We start from the raw sequence: 20,859 nt of genomic DNA on the forward strand, positions 1-20,859 counted from the left end.
AGGTAGCCTAGTACTAATCTATGAATCTATGAATCTATGACATGCAGTAAGAGGTTGTTATGTAGTGGCCTGTGATTATGTCACACTGCCATTCCTGCCATCATTCCAGTGATGTTGTGGTCCCGACACATATTGTGGGGTAGGGTCCATATATATGTGGGCTACAGCTGGACAAAACATGTGTGCCCTTCTGCAGTCCACAGGTCAGTGTATGTAACAGTGTTATATGCCCCTGTAAGTCTGTCTATGGGGTGGGGTACGCACCATATATAACCTAGGCTGCTACAACATGTGAGGGGTATCAGTAGTAAGATGCCTTAAGTATATGGCTGTACATTTTCATACATTTCACCTTGGGAACATTGGTGGCCTAGTGCTTACTGTCATACAGACTCTTCTGTTTGTCAGTGTAATAGTGATGTTTTCAGTTAAGCATTGTTATGTAATAGATACATCCTCATTGTGGCAACTTAATTATTTTCCCCTAGGGGTTGAGTACAGAGTGTAATTGGAGGTTGCTGAACTATACATCTGCATTACTTACTGTTGATTGATTGTTATCCTCTGGCCCAGATATTTTTTACTGTTGTACTAATTGAAGGCCTTGGCCTGGACAGCAACATATGTTATGCTTTCGGATTACTGCATAAAAATGATCTGCCTGAGAGTTGCATTACTCAGTTATTAGTATTTCAAACACCTAACAACTATATGACCTGGCATATACAACAGTAATAGTACACAAATAAACATTTCTTATGTATGCAAACCTGTGTGTGGTGTCATATCGTTTGAGTTCTCTGTGGGTATATGTTTCATACAATAGTTGTCTTTTGTATTAGTGAATCATGCACTGTCCATTTTAAAAGGTGGCAATTGTAGGAATTCTGGCTGTTCAGTATGCTGTGTACCCTCTAAATATATGTATGTGTATATACATATATATCTATATATATGTGTGTACACACACACACACACACACACACACACACACATATATATATATATATATATATATATATATATATATATATATATATATATATATATGTGTGTGTGTGTATCTACACATATGTGTGTGTGTATATGTATCTTTGGAATGTTTATTGCTTCCACATTGTACATGAGATGTATTTCCACCTGTGGGGTTTAAATAGGGCCAATTTTCTGCACTTTGCCATGATTGGATGGTTTTGAAAATGCTAGGCTATGGGCAAACCTGCTTACCTAAGGTTGGCATTGCTTAAAGGGGTATACCATTGGGCAAACTGATTTAGCTCGCCTACACAATGCTTACACCTAGTAGGCATGGGTGTGCAATGCTTAGCATTGCTTAATGTTTAATCTGTACACTATTTGCTGTTTGGCATTGATTTATCATTCATTACATGTTATATATTTGTTTGGTATCCATGATTCATGTGTACATACACTGTATGGGGTCCTTGTGTTTATTGGAGGATTTCAACACTTTATTACAATGACACCTCACATCTGGACTTAATGCAGTACTCCAGTTCACATATTTATGTTATGTAGTAGGTTATACAACATAAAACTGTATGGGGATCTGTTTGGGGATACCTCAGTGTTATGTACTGTTGTGATAGCTTACTGGTAAACTATAGTGTGCAGGGTCCTTGGTTCAAGACCTAGAAGGGCTGTTTATTTTGTTGCTGTGCAGAACAGCGGCTGTTGGATACAGAGTGAGTAAGGCACTTTTAAGCAGTTGTAAGTGGGTTTGCACGATGGTAAGCAATGCCAACTTTCGGTTAAATATGCTTACAGGGAGTTAGCTTCAATATTGTTTAACCTGTGTGCGCATTGCTTACCCCGATGCAAATGGGCTTAAACCCACTTACTACTGCTTAAAAGTGCTTACTCCCGCTTACATCCACACTAGTTTGGACAGAAATGTAACATGGCTCTTGGGAAAGGGGTGATTTGGACACTCAATGGATTTATCATTCATTACACATTATACCTTCAGTTCGTATCCCTGATTCATATGTACATATACTGTATGGGGCACTTGTGTTTATCTGTGGATTTTACCACATTATTACAATAACACCTCACGTCTGCATTGAATGCAGTACTCCAGTTCACAAATATATGTTAATTAGTAAGTTTTACAGTAAAAAAATATTCATAAATGTTCATAAAGTGATTTGACATGGAAAATGGAATTTACTACAGTGAGAATCAAACCAGGAATGACTGCTCACAAAGCGAATGCTCTGACCACTACAGTATTGCAGTACTGCTTCAATTGCATCTATCTTGCTATTTATCTTCTTGTGCCATTTAAGCTTCAGTGTGCATAGCTAAGCAATGGGCAAACCCGCACACCTATGGTTAAATTTAATCTGTTTGATAAAAAAAAATTCTATTGCTATTTTCTCTTGGAAGGGCCAGGTTTCACTTATTGCTGTGGATTCCTGCATGCATCTGTACATTTGGCAGGCATCCTAGCAAACCCACATACCTCTCAACCTCTGCAGGCACATGATCTGGACAAAGCTTGACAAATTGTGGTACAACTATGAACATATTTTCATTATTGCTCTTATAAACTTGGGACAGTTGCTAGGGTAACAGGATTTGTTTTAATATACGTTTTATCATGGATTTGAAGTTGGACACTGAAATGTATGCATTATTTACTGACTTCAATCCTGAGATCATCCCAGTGATTTTCCAGGACAATTGGGGTGCTGTATGGCCATGATATGTGGACATTCTGCCAAGATTTGGAAAGTTGGGAGGTATGCAGCCACCTATGAGTGTTCTCACTCATTATTATTGCCAGGCAGCACTTCCTGAGTGCAGGGGCATGTGTATTGTGGGAGCTCTACTGTCAGACACACCCCCTGCACTTGCCCATGCTCCGTGTCCGTTTAAGAGCAGAGGCAGCGAGCCTTCATTACTATGCATGGTGCGCTGCCATGCTACTTTTAAATGGATGCTTCCATGCAGGAATAAGCTATTCCTGCATGGAACCTTACTTAATCCTAGGGATGCTACCACTCGCAAGTTTGATTTTGTCAAGCTTCTTTGTCACATAGCTATATTTTGTAAAGCAGTGCTTTCGCATTTCCTTGATATGGTAAATACAATTCAGTTATGAAATCAGGACTTTTTAAGTTGTTTATATGTGTTCCTGCTTCTGACCTGTAATGTTGTTATCTTTATCTGAATAATAAACCTGAAGATCATGCAGTAATCATTTTTTTAAGCATGCTTTTCTTAGTGTTGCATCCACAAATCACCACCTTCTTCTTAGTGATGTCATTATTATGTCATATAAACTACTGAGTGATTTGAGGTGCTGGTGTGTGTCAAGGCATACACAATGTGTAAGGATTAAGCATTACAATTATGCAAACTCAACTGTATCTGACACAGCTTTCCCTTTTTTGTGTACTGTATTCACCATATTTGTGCATTTGCAAGGAGCTTGGTTCTGAGCTACTATGTACAGCACTTTCAGAGCTATCCGAGCACCACATACATGGATTTGTTGACTTAAACACTCACATGTTACTGTAATTCATAGAGATAAGAATAACTAAGCCTAATTTTCATTCCTACAATGTAAATGAGTTTGCATTTATTGCAATCACTCAAGATAGCTTTAGCAGTACATAAACTAAAACTGGAACAATACAGAGATTAGCATGGCCCCTGTGCAAGATGATATGTAAATTCATGAAGATTTCCATACTCTTCTCTTCCCTCAAACTCCCCACAAGAAATAGCAATAAATATAACTCCCCCTACTATCACTAGAGAAGAGGTCCTTAATGCCCTCTCTAAGGACAAGAGCAGTGCATCAGTGGGCCCAGACAATATCTCAGGATGCCTTATAAATAATATGAAACATAATCTTTCAGGTCCTCTGGAATTGCTATTTAACTGTAGCATCCAAATAGGCTTTGTGTGTCATGAGTGGAGAACAGCCACAGTCATCCCTCTGCAAAATGATGGGCCATCTACAGACTCTGGAAACTACAGACCTCTAAGACTACTATCTAGCTGGAAGTTGTGGCTCTGTTTTTTCAGTTAATGCTTGTTAGAATTCTTGAACAGCCAGTGATACGTGGGGGTTTCTGCACTTTTTTTTCAAATAATACTGCATTTAAATTGATTTATTTGTGTTGCATTGAATACTATCTAGCTGGAGGTTGTGGCTCTGTTTTTTTCATTTTGCCATCCAACCTCCCTATTTTTGTTTTGGTGTTAATCTTGGTGGCTTTGAAACTGCCCGCCCCTCTTGTAAATGTGCATTTGAATACTCCTCCTGGGCCCATCTCATTTGCTCACTCAAAAAAAAATTGCACTTTTTTCATCTGCTTTTACTGTATTTGTGTTTCTTTCTACTTTATTTTATTTTTGTGTCATCTTAAAAGTACTCAATTGTATTTATTACTGCTTGGTGTAACTATTGTTCTAAGCCTTTTTGTTTAAGAACTTGGGCTTCAGACCAGTTGTTTTACATTAAAAAGGTTTGTGGTCTGCACTGTTGTGGCAGGACAGGTAGATTACATCCTTCTAAGTTGGGAACTGCTGATTGAAGGCTCAGTGTCTGTTATTCTAAAAGTGTATTAGTTCTGGTTTAAGCACTAGGGCTTCAGGCCAGTTAATTTACATTAAGAAGGTTCATGGTCTGCACTCTTGTGGGAGGAGAGGCTGGACTCTGCCCTTCTGAGCTGGGAATTTCTGGTTAAAAGCTTGTAGTCCCTGCATATTTGTACTGTTTCCTACTGAAATTGGTGAGCCTTGTTTGCTGTCGCATAGACAAGATCCAGGCCTGCTGAATCTAGCTTTGTTTGCATAACTTGAGCACTAATCCAGGCCTTCTTAAAAGTATTCAATTGTATTTATTACTGCTTTGTAGTAACCTGCTTAAAGTGTAGCTATCATTCTAAGCCTTTTGGCTTAAGCACTTGGACTTCAGACCAGTTGTTTTACATTAAGAAGGTTTGTGGTCTGCACTGTTGTGGCAGGACAGGTAGCTTACATCCTTCTAAGTTGGGAACTGCTGATTGAAAGCTCAGTGTCTGTTATTCTAAAAGTGTATTAGTTCTAGTTTAAGCACTTGGGCTTCAGGCCAGTTATTTTACATTAAGAAGGTTTGTGGTCTGCACTCTTGTGGGAGGAGGGGCTGGACTCTGCCCTTCTGAGCTGGGAATTTCTGGTTAAAGGCTTATAGTGCCTGCATATTTGAACTGTTTCTTACTGAAATTGGTGTGCCTTGTTTGCTGTAGCATAGACTAGATCCAGGCCTGCTGAATCTAGCTTTGTTTGCATAACTTGAGCACTAATTCAGGCCTTCTTAAAAGTATTCAATTGTATTTATTACTGCTTGGTAGTAACCTGATTAATGTGTAGCTATCATTCTAAGCCTTTTGGTTTAAGCACTCGGGCATCAGACCAATTGTTTTACATTAAGAAGGTTTTTGGTCTGCACTGTTGTGGCAGGACAGGTAGCTTACATCCTTCTAAGTTGGGAACTGCTGATTGAAGGCTCAGTGTCTGTTATTCTAAAAGTATATTAGTTCTGGTTTAAGAACTTGGGCTTCAGGCCAGTTATTTTACATTAAGAAGGTTCATGGTCTGCACTCTTGTGGGAGGAGAGGCTGGACTCTGCCCTTCTGAGCTGGGAATTTCTGGTTAAAGGCTTATAGTACCTGCATATTTAAACTGTTTCTTACTGAAATTGGTGTGCCTTGTTTGCTGTAGCATAGACTAGATCCAGGCCTGCTGAATCTAGCTTTGTTTGTATAACTTGAGCACTAATCCAGGCCTTCTTTTTTGGAGAAGGTTCCCCTGCACCCCAGTGGCAGGAGTGTGCAGTTAGAACTTGTCTGATTGAAGACTACAGGAACAGGGCTCAGTTTTGAGATTTTTTTTTACTGGTTAATTGGGTAATTTGTTTAAAAGCCTTTTCTGATTGCTTGTAGTAATCTAAAACTGTTTTAAGTGTATTTTTTACTGTTTGTAATCATTTAAAGCTGTTTTAAGTGTATTTTTTTAATGTTTTTGCCTTATCTTTTAAAAAAAATTCCCTTGTTTCCCACCTTTCTAAGCTATTATAGTCCAGTTTTCAGGCTAGTGATGAATTCAGGGCTGTGTTACAATTTTCTGAGTTGCCCATACCTTACTTGGATAGAGGGAGGTTTCTCTGTTCACCTGTGAGAGAGGGAGCTTTGAGCAGCCATCTGTCCCTAGAGAAGTGGTTCCAGCCCAGAAGTTAATAGTTTATTGGCCATTTGGGGCTAATTTCTATCTCTTTCATTTCCCTGCTGTATAAACCACGTTTGCACGGTTTTGCACGTCCGGGCAGTGCCGGTTAGCTAGAGCTAAATTTTCCCTGGCTCCACCAAGTCTCCTCTTCAGTTTTTCCCTTGAAAGTAGTATAACTCTCAACCTAAGCACTTAAAAAGCATCATACAGTCCAGCACTTGCTCAGACCTAATAGCAATCACTAATATACTCCAACACTTGATTGCCCTGCAGGGCAAGGCTCGTTATTCACCCCCCTCACCAAGCGACTAAGCAGCTCACCCTACTATTTAGGCATGACCAAAGGGCAATTTCAGGTATACTCCCCAGTCCAGCTGGTGAACCTGGGTATCCTGAGGCAATGTTACAACTGCCTCATGTACACAGACAACCCTCTCCTCCTACCACAAAACATTAACATATGCGAGAGATGCAATTATATAGCTAAATTGGAGGCTAAGCTCTCTCCACCCAAGACTGGAACAGGCAGTCATGAGGAGAAGGTTAACACTTGCACTACACCTCCAGCCTCACATAGACATACTAAACCAACAATGGCAAAAAATACACATAAATACAGAAAATCATACTTGGAGGCTCTAAATAAAAACCTACAAAAGCATCACAGACCTCCAAAGCAGACACCCAAAAAACCTGCACCTCCCGTCACAAACTAGACAACACAAAAAACACAAAATCAGTGTGCCGCACAATCACAGCCCTTAAGGTGAAATAACATACCTAACACACTAGTAATAGGCAACTCTATAGTCAGGCACACTGACGTCCCACTCACTAGGCTGGACAAGGAGAAGGTTACTGTTAGCTGCCTGTCGGGAGCCAGAATCCGCCACATAACACAAGCACTCAGGCCACTCCATAACAAGTACAAATATGACTCTGTCATTGTTCATGGTGTGAATGACCTGAGACATACCTCCCTGGACTACATGAAAAGAGACATGGAAAAGCTCTCTGATCATGTAGCCCAGGCAGGTATGACCCTGACCCTGAGTAGCATACTGCCTCACCAAGAATGGTACCGCAGTATAAAGACAAAATGATCAATTTCAACAATTGGCTAAGCTTCTGGTGTCATTCAAAAGGGATCCAGTGTCTGTCAGCCTGGGACGACATGCTCGATAGGCCTCATTGCTTCGCAAGAGATGGCTTGCACCTGTCACCCCTTGGCTTTCGATTACTAGCCAAGGCTCTTGCTGCCCCCATAGTGCCTTTTTTAGGCAAGGCTCAAAAGTCAAACCCACCTCCGTAAACAGCACAATTAACAAAAAACTGAGGGTTATGCTACTCAATGCCATGAGTTTAAATCTCAAAATGCACGTGCTCGAAGCACTCCTCAGTATGGAGAATGTCGACATCTGTGCAGTAACTGAAACCTAGTTCAATGCTCCACAGAGCACCCCAGCACTACCAGGCTACAACTAATACCACACATTTTGGCCACAGAACATGGACCGAAACACAAAAGGAGGGGGTGCATCCATATTCATCAAGGATACCTAGACCTCCAGGTTAGTGGCACAACATGATACCTCCGAGATCATCCATGTGCAACTAACATCAGGCAAATCTGCAATGCAAATTGTGGCCTGCTACAGATCACCCTCCATGACCCAGGACCACCACTCCACCTTTCTGGAGACACTGGAAAACATGAAGGTCCAACCGAACACCCTGATATTGGGTGATTTCAATTACCCTATCGTTAACTGGGAAAACTACTCAAGTGCAAACTCCCAAGTCCAGCGCTTCCAGGAATTTATCAACTCAAATACCCTGGATCAGCTGGTAACCTCCCCTACCAGAGGTGAAAACATATTGGACCTGGTCACCACCAACATGGGTGACAGGTGTTCCACACCAGAGGTTAAACCGTCACTGGTTAGATCAGACCATAAACTAATCACTCTGAATGTCCTCACCACACCACCACCTCCAACCAAGGAAACCACAGAGAAAAACTTTTCTATAGCAAACCTCACCTTACTTAAGACAGAGGTGGTACGTTTCACAGCCCTCATGCTAAAGGATAACAGTGGCCAAGATGCAGGAACCTTTACAAATGCACTCTATGAGCACCTAGAAGGATGCATGGATCATGCCATCCCTAGCAAAACCAAGACTCACTCCCCTAAGAGAAGGAAACCAGTCTGGTGGACCCCTGCCATAAACAGGCTATACAATAGAAGGAGGAAACTAGTTCAGAAAAATAGCAAATCCCAAGAAGAAAAGACATCCCTGATCAGTATCAGTAAGAAACTAAGGTCCCTCATTAAATACTCCAATGCTAACTTTGAAAGAAAAATAGCCAAGGATTCAAAAGATAACCACAAAGCCTTCTTTAGCTATGTCAAGAATCTAAGTGGCAACTCGCAGATATGCCCTGAGCTAGTACAAAATAGCACAAAATATACTGAACCCACTGATATTGCCAACATCCTGGCAGATAGATTCAGTGCAAACTTCATCCCGCTCTCACCTCCAAAAGGGCCCACAACAATTCCAGAAAAGTGTAGTGTCCCAGAAATCACAGATGCACAGGTGAAAACAGCCCTTTCAAAAGCCGAAAGCACAGTGTCAGTTGGGACAGATGGTGTCCCAGGCTGCATCTTGCATGAACTACAGAACGAAGTAAACCCCCCACCTAAATACACTGTTCAACCTCAGCCTCTCCACAGGCTACATGCCCATAGAATGGTGCACAGCAATGGTTATTCTGCTCCACAAAGGAGGAGCCACAACTGACCCTGGTAACTATCCCCCCATAAACAAACTGAAATAAATGGCAACACTTTAAAAACCTTGACAACGTAGCGAGCAGTTCAAGCAGTCATTGCAGTACAACACCAAGACCGTAAACAAGTTGAGTAAAAAACAAGATACATTTAATGTAGAAACATGTTTCTACATTAAATGTATCTTGTTTTTTACTCAACTTGTTTACGGTCTTGGTGTTGTACTGGAGTGACTGCTTGAACTGCCCGTTACATTGTCAACTATCGCCCCATAAGCCTGACTAGCCTGGTCTGCAAGGCTATGGAGCGCATCATCATGGAACTCATTAGCAAAGACATTGGGAACCTCCAAACACTTCACCCGACCCAGTTCGTCTTTGTTAAGGGCAGATCATGCCTGCTACACCTTGTTGACTTCTTCGAGACAGTCACCAAGGCCATAGATGAGGGGAAGATAGTTCACACAGCCTACCTTGAATTCGCCAAGGATTTTGACACCATTACCCACTCAGGAATTATAGAAAAACTCACCAGCCTTAACATAACCCCCCACGTCACGAGATGGGTTGCCATCTGGCTTACAGACAGAACTCACATGGTAGGAATAGCGGGCTCCAGGTCCAACTTTAAACCAGTCACAAGTGCCATCCCACAAGGCTCGGTCCTGGGACCCCTACTGTTTGGCATATAGTTCTCAGAAGTACAGGCAAACACAGGAGGACTATGGCTAACCATGTTCGCTGATGACTGCAAACTGGGAGCCCTAACTGACTCTCCGGCTGACATGGAAATTCTCCATAAGGGCCTTACTGAGATGGACACCTGGTGTCAAAGTCATGGTCTCAAGCTAAATGCCAAAAAACGCATAGTCATCCTGTTTGGGAAAAACAAAACACCCATGAATTACCACATAGGTGGCAGCCCCCTTAATACAGAAGAGGTAACAAGAGATCTGGGGACCCAGGTAGATAGTAATCTCTCCTCTGACAATCATATTGCCGAAGTAGTTAGGAAATCCTTCTATGTAGCCCATCTAATTACTAAAGGGTTCACATCTAGAAATAAAGAGGTTATAGTGCCTCTCTACTCGTCACTCATCAGACCCATCATAGAGTACAATGCCCCATTTGGGATGTACCTCACAAGACACTTCCAACAGCTGGAAAGACCACAAAAGTACCTCACCAAGAGGATTACTGGTCTAAAACATATGTCCTATGCAGCCTGACTGGAAAACCTCCAGCTGTACTCAGTGGCATATCGCTTACTCAGAGGTGATCTCTGCCTGACTTACAAAGCCATGTCCAACTCAGAATTGATGGACATGCTCCATCTAAAGAAATCCAGGTCACTGCGAGCCACTCGCTGTAGTGAGCTAAACCTCACCACAACAATAAATAGAACATGCTGGAGGGATAGATTCCTGTCACAGAGACTCCCCATGCTTTGGAACAAAATTCCTATCTACATTAGGCAGAGCCCCTCACTAACACTCTTCAAGAGAAACCTTGACAAGTGGATGGGTAACAGAAAATACACCCCTGGGATCACTTCATTGGCTCTTCTTGACAGAGGCTCAGTTAATTAATCAATGGGGCGGCGAAAGCTGACACACTCTGGCTAGGCTTATAAATTCCCTCGGGCAGATAGCCTAGTACCTACCTATGAACCTATGAACCTAAGTCTCATATGCAAAACCATGGAGAGAATTATTATAGAAATTATCAATAAAGTCATAAGAAAACACCAGAAACTGGACTCAACCCAATTTGTTTTCATCAAAGGCAGGTCACGCCTACTCGACCTGGCAGACTTTTTTGAGAAGGTCACCAAAGCAATGGATGAGGGCAAAATGGTTCACACTGCTTACCTGAACTATGATATTAACAAACTGTTAGCTTTCAGTGCAGCTTATTATTACTCATATATCAGTCTGAATCCCACAATGCATTGTAAAGAGCGTGTCTTTTTCCAGAGAACCACAAATCAAGACTAGCTTTATGGTTTCCCCTTAAAAGCCATAATATACAAAGATTGATGATGCACATCGTAATGTCTATGCTTTTAAATGCCAGCTATCCCTCTACACCAAAGTTCCAGATCTTTTGTGTTATCAAAACTAATCGCAATCTGCATATTGATCAAGGTGGGATAGCCCAAATATTTTTACTCAAACTATACACATTTTATTATTGAAGGAAACCATGTCTATCTTGCCTCTGATATATAATTTGTCTAAATGTCTTGTATCTTGTCCTAATCAAACACCGATAGTTTGCAGACCTTGTCAATGCATAATTAGCAAACAATATACTTGTCCAAATGCCACCCAGTTCTTTTGACAGTGCTTATGTTAACGTTAAATATGGTGGGCCCCAATGCAGATACTGCTGATTCTCTCTGACCATCTTTCTCTCAAAAAAATCATACACAGTTTTCCTGTCTGAGGATAATATATATGTATATATAACTTTCAAATCCTGAAAGACCAACATCCGGAATGTTATTTTCGCAAGATGAAAATAAAAGTCAAAATCCTGCGCAACAACATTTTTCACATAGCAAGTAAAAATTTACTTAAAAGTACATTGTGCACAACATACCATCTGAAATCCACCTATTTGGGGGGCATAACCTACCTGATGTGGGGGGCTGCATCCTCCACACTACCCCTAACTATATATACTAACTCCAGGATCACATACAGTGGGGAAAAGTGCATATTTCCCCATAATGGGCAAGGGTTTACTTCCCTGGGAAAATATTCTTGTTCCGGATTTTAAATTTCCTTATTTTTGTCTCTTGAAAATAATGTTCAGGATTTTGGTGTTTTGGGATTTGAAATGTAACCCATATAAATATATATGTATAGGTTTCTATCAGTTAAGTTTTCAGAAACTCGAAATTCATATGGTCGAGACCAAATGACTGAGTTTTTGAAAACCTGAACATTTTGAATAGAGATCACGGTATAATGTGGATCGGGAAATTTTCTCTTTTCCTCACTGTAGTATGATCTTGGAGTTGGTATATATAATTTGCAGGGGTTTCGGGGGGGTGCAGGTGGGCTTGCCTCCCTGCAGAAATGTAAAAAAGGTAGATTTTTGTGTTTTTTGAGGTTTTTTTTGATGTTCGGGTTTTCAGAAACAAAAAAAACAGCAGAACTCAACCATCCAATGTTTTATTACTGAATCCAAAATGCAAAAAGCAGAGCTTTCAAACTCTTTTTCAATGCCATAAAAACATTCACTCCATTACATGTTTTATATTGTAAGCCAGCATTTAAATTAGTCATCTGACTAATTAAAAGTTAATTAATTAAAATTAAATACATTAAATTTCAGCCCTAAAATACACATATATAAACCTATATATAAAAAATAGATAAAAACAGTAAAACACAAAAATGAAACCTTAAACAAACTCTTCATTTTTAAATGTTTTACACTATTTCTTAGATTTAATCCTGGAGGCTTATCAGCCTAAAATAGGTTATCCAGTTAAACTCAGCAACTTCAGTTTTAGTAACAATATCACCTCTCCTTATCCCATTGTTCACTTTCTGTATCATCAAAATGACTATCACCACTTAGCAAAATATGCTTACTCAGTGCAGTTCTTTTCACTTTCCTTCTTATCTATGAAAGATGTGAGCTTATTCTATCCTTTAATTTTTGATTCATTTTGCCAATATAAAAATGATCACATGCAGTAAATGTAGCAATATATATATATATATATATATATATATATATATATATATATATATTTATATATATATATATATATATATATATATATATATATATATATATATATATATACACTATCCCCCCAGATTCATTAATCTTCCATGCAGGACTAGCTTAGTCCTGCATGGAAGGGCCCGTTTAGGAGGAGGATGGCAGTGCGTTGTGCATATTAATGATTAATGAAGGTGCACTGCCTGACCTCCCAGGCATACACGGAGTGTGTACGAGTGCAAGGGGCATGTCTGAGAGCAGAGCTCAAAGAATAAACATGCCCCTGCAATGTAGAACAGCACAAAGTGGAAATAAATGAGTGAGACAGCTCATAGGTGTCCGCATATACCCAACCAACAGTCTCCCATGTGTACAACAGCAAAAGGCATAAAAATCAAAAGAAGAACCACTTTATTTTTTTTAAACATCTGACTACAGCTAACTATGGGTGCACAGGTGTGCCCATTGCTTAACTATGGTTAAAGCAGCTTAAAAGGCTGAAGAAGATAACAAGGAAAATATATGCAAATAAAGCAGCACAACAATAGTGTAATGGGCAAAGCATTCGTCTAATGAACAGGCAGTCCTGGTTCGAGTCCCACTGCAGTGCAGTCTGTTTTACATGGCAAAGCATGGTGTAACCAATATTTGTATTGCAAAATGCACTAAATAACATATATTTATGAACTGGAGTACTGCCAAAAATGCACATGTGAAGAGTCAGTGTCATAATGAATAAGGCAGTAGTACGAAGGTGTAAGCACAGATAAGCACAAGTCATTCATCATCATTCTCTTTCGGCTTTTCCCGTTAGGGGTCGCCACAGCGGATCATCTCTTTCCATTTCTTCCTATCCCCTTCATCTTGCTCTGTCACACCAACCGCCTGCATGTCCTCTCTCACCACATCCATAAACCTTATCTTAGGCCTTCCTCCATTCCTCTTACCTGGCAGCTCCATCCTTAGCATCTTTTTCCCAATATACCCATCATCCCTCCTCAGCACATATCCAAACCAACGCAATCTCGTCTCTCTTGCTTTGTCTCCAAACTGTCCAACATGAGCTGACCCTCTAATATACTGATTCCTAATCCTATCCATCCTAGTCACACTGAGTGCAAATCTTAACATCTTTAACTCTGCCACATCCAGCTCTGACTCCTGCCTTTTTGTCAATGCCACTGTCTCCAACCCATATAACATAGCTGGTCTCACTACCCTCTTGTAGACCTTCCATTTCACTCTTACTGGTACCCGTCTGTCACAAATCACTCCTGACACTCTTCTCCACCCATTCCACCCTGCCTGTACTCTCTTCTTCACCTCTCTTCCACATTCACCATTACTCTGAACTGTTGATCCCAAGTACTTAAACTGGTCCACCTTTACCAACTCTACTCCCTGCATCCTCACCATTCCTCTACCCTCCCTCTCATTTACATACATATATTCTGTCTTAGCCCTGCTGACCTTCATTCCTCTGCTCTCTAGAGCATATCTCCACCTCTCAAGAGTCTCCTCAACCTGATTCCTACTCTCACTACAGATCACAATGTCATCTGCAAACATCATAGTCCACGGGACCTCCTGTCTGATCTCATCTGTCAACCTGTCCATCACCACTGCAAATAAGAAAGGACTCAGAGCTGATCCTTGATGTAATCCCACCTCCACCTTAAACATATCTGTCACTCCCACTGCAGTCCTCACCACTGTCACACTACCCTCGTACATATCCTGTACCACTCTTACGTACTTCTCTGCCACTCCCGACTTCCTCATACAATACCACAACTCTTCTCTAGGCACCCTGTCATATGCTTTCTCCAAGTCTACAAAGAAACAATGCAACTCCTTCTGACCTTCTCTGTATTTCTCCAACAACACTCTCAGAGCAAACATTACATCTGTAGTGCTTTCCTGGCATGAAACCATACTGCTGATCACTAATCATCACCTCCCTTCTTAACCTTGCTTCCACTACTCTTTCCCATAACTTCAAGCTGTGACTAATCAGTTTTATCCCTCTGTAGTTACTGCAGCTCTGCACATCACCCTTATTCTTAAAGATAGGTACCAAAACACTTTTTCTCCACTCCTCAGGCATCCTCTGACTTTCCAAAATTTCATTAAGCAATCTAGTTAGAAATTCCAATGCCATTTCTCCTAAGCACCTCCATGCTTCCATTGGTATATCATCTGGGCCAACAGCCTTTCCATTCTTCATCCTCTTCATAGCTGCCCTTACTTCCTCCTTGCTAATCTGTTTCACTTCCTGATTCACTATCCCCACATCATCCAACCTTCTCTCTCTTTCATTCTCTTCATTCATCAGCCTCTCAAAATACTTACTAGTAAGCATGTTTAAGTGTGTTTGTGAGAGGATAAGTATTGCCTACACAGATTAAGCAAAGTAGAAGCTAACTGGGTGTAAGAAACTATAACCTGAAATAAGCAGTGCTTACCACTGTGCAAACCTGCTTCCAACTTCTTTAAAGTGCCTTAATCACTCTGTATCCAATGGGCCTTTGTCTACCTAGCAACAAAATAAACAGCCATGCAGGTCTCAAACCCAGGACCCTATATTCCATAGTCCCAGTAGCTATCCATCAAGCCATCACAGAAGTATGGAAGAATGAGGTAGTAGTAAACATGTCCTCACCATAGTATAACCAAACTGAACCTGCCGAAGGCATCAGTATACAGTCATATGAGCCATAACCAACTACATAACATAAATATGTGAACTAGAGTACAGCAGTAAGCCCAGAAGTAAAGTGTACTTAGAGTGTTGAAGTCCCCAATAAAACAGAAGGACCCCACAGAGTGTACGTACACATCAATCAGGGATACTAGGCATACATATAAGGTGTAATGAATAATAACACAATGCCAAAAAGGCATTATAATGAATGTCTACTGTAAGCAACATCAAGCATTGCACAGGCCAGCTTAGGAGGTGTGAGCAATGTGTAGACCAGCTAACTCTTTGTGCCCAGTGGTATACCCCTTTAAACAATGCCAGCTTTAGGTAAGCAGGTTTGCCCATAGCTTAGCCTTTTCAAAACTGGCCAATCATGGAAAAGTGTGGAAAATCGGCCCTACTTAAACCCAAGAGGTGGGAATACAGCTCATAACTGGCTGTAGCTTCCCCTTGCAGGCACTATGGCAGTAAGTGGAGAAGGAGTGCGCTTCCGAGCGCAGCGCTGGTGCATCTAGGAGTCCAAGGATATGGCTGGACTCCTAGTTTAAGACCATGCACAGAGACTGCTGCATGGCCAGTACCAGGGCTCCCAGTATAAGGCAGAGGCCTGGGACCATCTCGCCCACAACCTCACCAGTGCCACTGGCATACTCCGAACTGGTGAGCAGGTCAGGCACCACTATGCTGACCTTAAGTGGTAGAAGGGGGATCTCTTGGAGGAGTGACTCCAAGAGGCAAGAGCATCAGGGGATATCCCAGCCGTGTGTATCAGTCTACTACCTGTTTATTAATTGCCAGCTCAGGTATATCATGGATAGGTATGGCTAAATATTCCTCTTATTCTACAGCTGCAATGGAGTGGGCCGCGAACCAGGAGGCCCACATCTGCTGCTTGGCTTGGTTGCGACGAGAGGCAGGTTAGTAATACTCATGCTTTTACTGTCATAGGAAATAAAACTAAAAGTAGTAGTAAAGTAATTGCTAGTATAAAACCTGTATTGTTCAAGGCAAGTACTGCATACACTAGAGAATATGTCAGGAAAAGTCTCATATTGTTAGTATGGCAATAAAAGTGTAATACCCTGACAAAGCAGGTCTAACTGCTGGACTGTATGTGTATATTCTAGTATCATACGGTAATGTAGATTTGCAATCATGTAATAGGGGTCTATATTAGAGCATCGAAGTTTTAAAACTTCGAATGTTCTAATATTGAACCCTATTCAGCAAAAGCTGAAAATATCGAAGCAACAGAAAACCAAAAAATTTTCCTAGGGAAAGAATTTGGTTGTCCGTTTCTGTTGCTTCGGTATTTTTAGTACTGTGGTGGAAAGTTATGAGTCGGGTTCAGGTAAGTGTGCGATTGAGTGCAGGTTAGGTTAGTTAGGGTTAGGGTGGGGGTTAGGTATGTGTGTGATTGTGTGGATGTGAGGGTTAGGGTGGGTTAGGTGAGTTAGGGTTAGGGTGCGGGTGAGGTGAGTATGCGATAGTGATGGACCTTAGGGTTAGGGTTTGGGTTAAGGTAAGTGGAAAGTTAGTGGTGTGTGTATAGTTTAGTGTAGGGTTAGGTGTAAGATTTTAGATGTATGTGTGTAGATTGCTGTTTGTTTGGTGTGCTTGTGTTGTGTGTATGTGTTTTGGAAAAGCTCATTTTTTCCGTAGGAAAAAAATTGCTGTTCTGTATGTGCAATGTTTTCAGCTTTTGCTGAATAGGGTTCGATATTAGAATATTTGAAGTTTTGAAACTTCGATGTTCTAATACAGACCCATGTAATAGTACTGTAGTACTAAGCACTGTTACCCACACCATGCACCATAATATGAATGTGTAGGAATGCCTGTATATGACAGGTGTAATATCCAGAGGAAATTGACTACAGGTGAGAGACACATAGACAGTAAACAGGGGAAATGGACAGAACAAAACCTGAATAGCACATGCGACTGAGATGTGAACTGTTGTTTTATTATCTTACACAGCCACTGTTTGAATCCTGCCAGTGGTAGTAGTCTGCATACAGAATTATACACCACAACTGTACAGATATGTCCAGACTATCTATTAAAGTGGCCCATATCTAATTCCTATCAGCCTGTCCCCCTGTGAAATCAGTGGGTTGATCCCAGACGTCTAGGCAGCAAACAAGAAATACAACTGATTGACACACATCTATGACAACAAACCTGACACACTAGCAACTCCCCAATACCTTATGTGACTAAGAAGCCACATTTGTCCCATTTACATCCCAGCCTGTTAAACTGTGGTGAGAGTGTGTACAGTAACAGAGTGAGATGTATGTGCATAATACTAATGTGTAATCTGGAACCTTGTGTGGCAACAGTCAGGTAGTGCTAACAAACATTGCTCCCACAGATACATTGGATATGAACACTGTGCTGTGAAATACAGGCCAATATAACCTGTACTGGTACCATCCACCCTAGTATTGTAGGGGATTGTGAGTGTTGCAGTTTCTCTGAATAATAAAGTATCACTGATCACTGTCACCCACACTGTGCTACATAATATAACTGTATAGGAAAGCATGTATATTTGTGTGTCAGGTCACTAGAGGTGAAAGAGGGCAATATTCTAGATATGTCCAAGCATACCAGCATGTGGACAACACATGGCCAGAGTCTGTGCAGAAAGAGTTGGATAGCATAGTGCAAAACATCAACCTGGAATCCGGCCCTATGTGTACAAACAGTTATTCAGTGTTAACAAACATTCCCTCCACAGGTATACCAGGTAAGAGGTGTATACTGCAGGTAAAACTGGTTCATGTGTAATGATGTTGACAGCAATATCAGTGTCCAATATAGATGTATAGGGTAGTGTAGTAAGACTTGTAAGGTTCAGATAACAGCACTGACTAGGAAAGTAATGTGGAGTACAGGAATATGCTACCTGTTAATTGACATCTTTCTCTCCCCCCCACCTTATTTCCAACAATAATCAACATACCAACCCCAACTGGTATGTACTGACTCTGATAATGGCCAACCATTTGATACATATTCTAGTAGTTCCCATGCATGTGCCATAATGAATTATTCCAACATTGTTGGCTTGGTTCCATCAACGTACCTGCATGCTGTTCTTATTACCACTGTGGTCCCATATATGTATGTGTTCTGTTTTCTATGCAACTGTTCCATATCTGGTGTCTGGGTTAATGGGAATATCTATGATTGCTGTTATACCTAACCCTGGAATGTGTTGACTGTTACTAACCCATATATGATGTTGAAATCTAAACACTATAGCACGCTTGGGAAGGCCGATCCCAACGGACCCACCTGTCCAACCTCAGCTGGCCGAGGCACCAGGCACCAGCATGCTGGGGCCCAACCCCGCACCTCCCTGTCCATTGGTCCTGCACCACTTTGGATGGAACCGCCTCAAGGGATGTGGCATGCCCCCCCCGGGAGTGGGCGCAGACAGGCACCTGTAACCCATCGCCAGGTCGGGGTTGTGGTGCGCAGAGCGATCGACAAGGTCGGTGATCTTCTATGACAGCTTGAGGGCTGTGTGTCACAATTAGTGAGTCAGCCTGGCTCTGTGGCTCAGCCCCCAGCACAGCCACCTTCGGGGTTGTGAAGGTACAGTAGTGACTGTCCATGGGTGGAGACCTCAGTCCCATTGTTACTACTAGGAAGCTTGTGGGCTTCCGCTATACCAACTCACCTCCCAAGGTGCTTACCCCCCACATGTGTCATATACTGCCCCTGTATGCATCTTGTTTGTCTTGTCTGTTAACCTACCCAACCTACCTCCCCAAATATACCTACTACCCCTCCCCAACATCACACTCCCACCTGAAAAAAAAGGGCAATCTGTTCCCACAAAAACATCTTGCCCCATACATAGCTGTCCATATTGCACATGTGTCCACTGGACATATGTAATCTGGTCTAATTGGCATCACAACAAATTGTTGTTGTCCTCACCCCTCTCTCAGGGGTTTGAGTGTCCAAACCTACCTCCAAATTCAGCGTATATGCACAGCTGTTGCTGTAGAAGAAATGGGCAGCTATGGACCTTCCCTAAATCTTTCCTGCACATCCCTAGCTATGTTCTCTACTGTCTTTCCTTCTTTGTGCCCCTTTTTCACCACTTTCCTATCAACACTTTTTTATTTCTTTTAAAGAAATTAGCATGGGGGTAAGCGTGAGTAAGCAGTTTTAAGCAGCAGTAAGCGAGTTTAAGCCTGTTTGCGCAGGGGTAAGCGCTGACAACACAGGTTAAGCAATGTAGAAGCTGAGTATAAGAAACTGTAACCAGAAGTTAGCAGTGCTTACCTCCATGCAAACCTGCGCAAACCTGCTTACAACTGCTTTAAAGTACCTTAATCACTCTATATCCAATGGCCCATGTTCTGCCCAGCAACAAAATAAACAGCCTCTGCAAGGCTCGAACCAAGGACTCTGCAAACCATAGACAATGTAATTTAAACTAAGCCATGACAGATATACATAAATCTGCTGTTATCACAAACATATTATCCAGCACAATCATTCAACGGTACAGGAAATGTAGTACCACACAACCTCTTAATGCAAGAATTTTGGACAAAGTGTGCCAAAATGTGGGTACAAATAGGGATATATATCAAATATTGTACTCATACACTTAAAACATTGCTAGTTAAACAGTTATATGTATTAAAACACATATTTTGAAGGAGTTGAAGTCTGAAACACAAAGGTGTCATCAGTAGTTACTGACTTCAATCCTGAGATCATCCGTGTCATTTGCCAAGAGAATGAGGTGCAGTCCAAAATTATGAGCCAAACATGCATGGGCATATGGACAAATATATATCTGTAAATGTAGACAGATAGCTATATGTCTATATATGTATGACACAAATAATATACATGTATATATGTATATATATATATATATATATATATATATATATATATATATATATATATATATATATATATATATATATATATATATATATATATATATATATATATATATATATATGTGTGTGTGTGTGTGTGGTTTACACACACACACACACACACATATATATATATATATATATATATATATATATATATATATATATATATATATACGGATATAAATGTGTATAGCATGTCCACATGGGAATAACATCCTGAACCACTCACTACAACATAACCGACCATATGCACTGTTAATGGGGGTGGGTCCCAAATGAGGGATGCCTAGTAATTACTGCTATGTTGCCCCCCTCCACAGCCCTTACAGATATACTGTGCAATCCAATATCCAGCATATGCAGTTCCTGGCTCCTGGACCCTCCACAACACAGCTGCAATGTTTTAACAGTAAGCCAATTGACCTGTAAACTGCCAGGGCAAT

At 41.1% G+C, this 20,859-nt stretch overlaps 1 protein-coding gene and 1 pseudogene across 5 annotated transcripts in view; both read left to right on the plus strand.

Annotated features, from left to right (window-relative positions):
• CHRM2 (cholinergic receptor muscarinic 2) overlaps positions 1–20,859 on the plus strand; it is a 2,909,771-nt gene that overhangs the window by 686,381 nt on the left and 2,202,531 nt on the right. The window lies entirely within an intron of this gene.
• LOC122816018 lies at positions 3,632–3,731 on the plus strand (annotated as a pseudogene).

The sequence above is a fragment of the Protopterus annectens genome, chromosome 11.part0 (genome assembly GCF_019279795.1).
Source record: "Protopterus annectens isolate FY-2018-M chromosome 11.part0, PAN1.0, whole genome shotgun sequence".
NCBI lineage: Eukaryota > Metazoa > Chordata > Ceratodontiformes > Protopteridae > Protopterus > Protopterus annectens.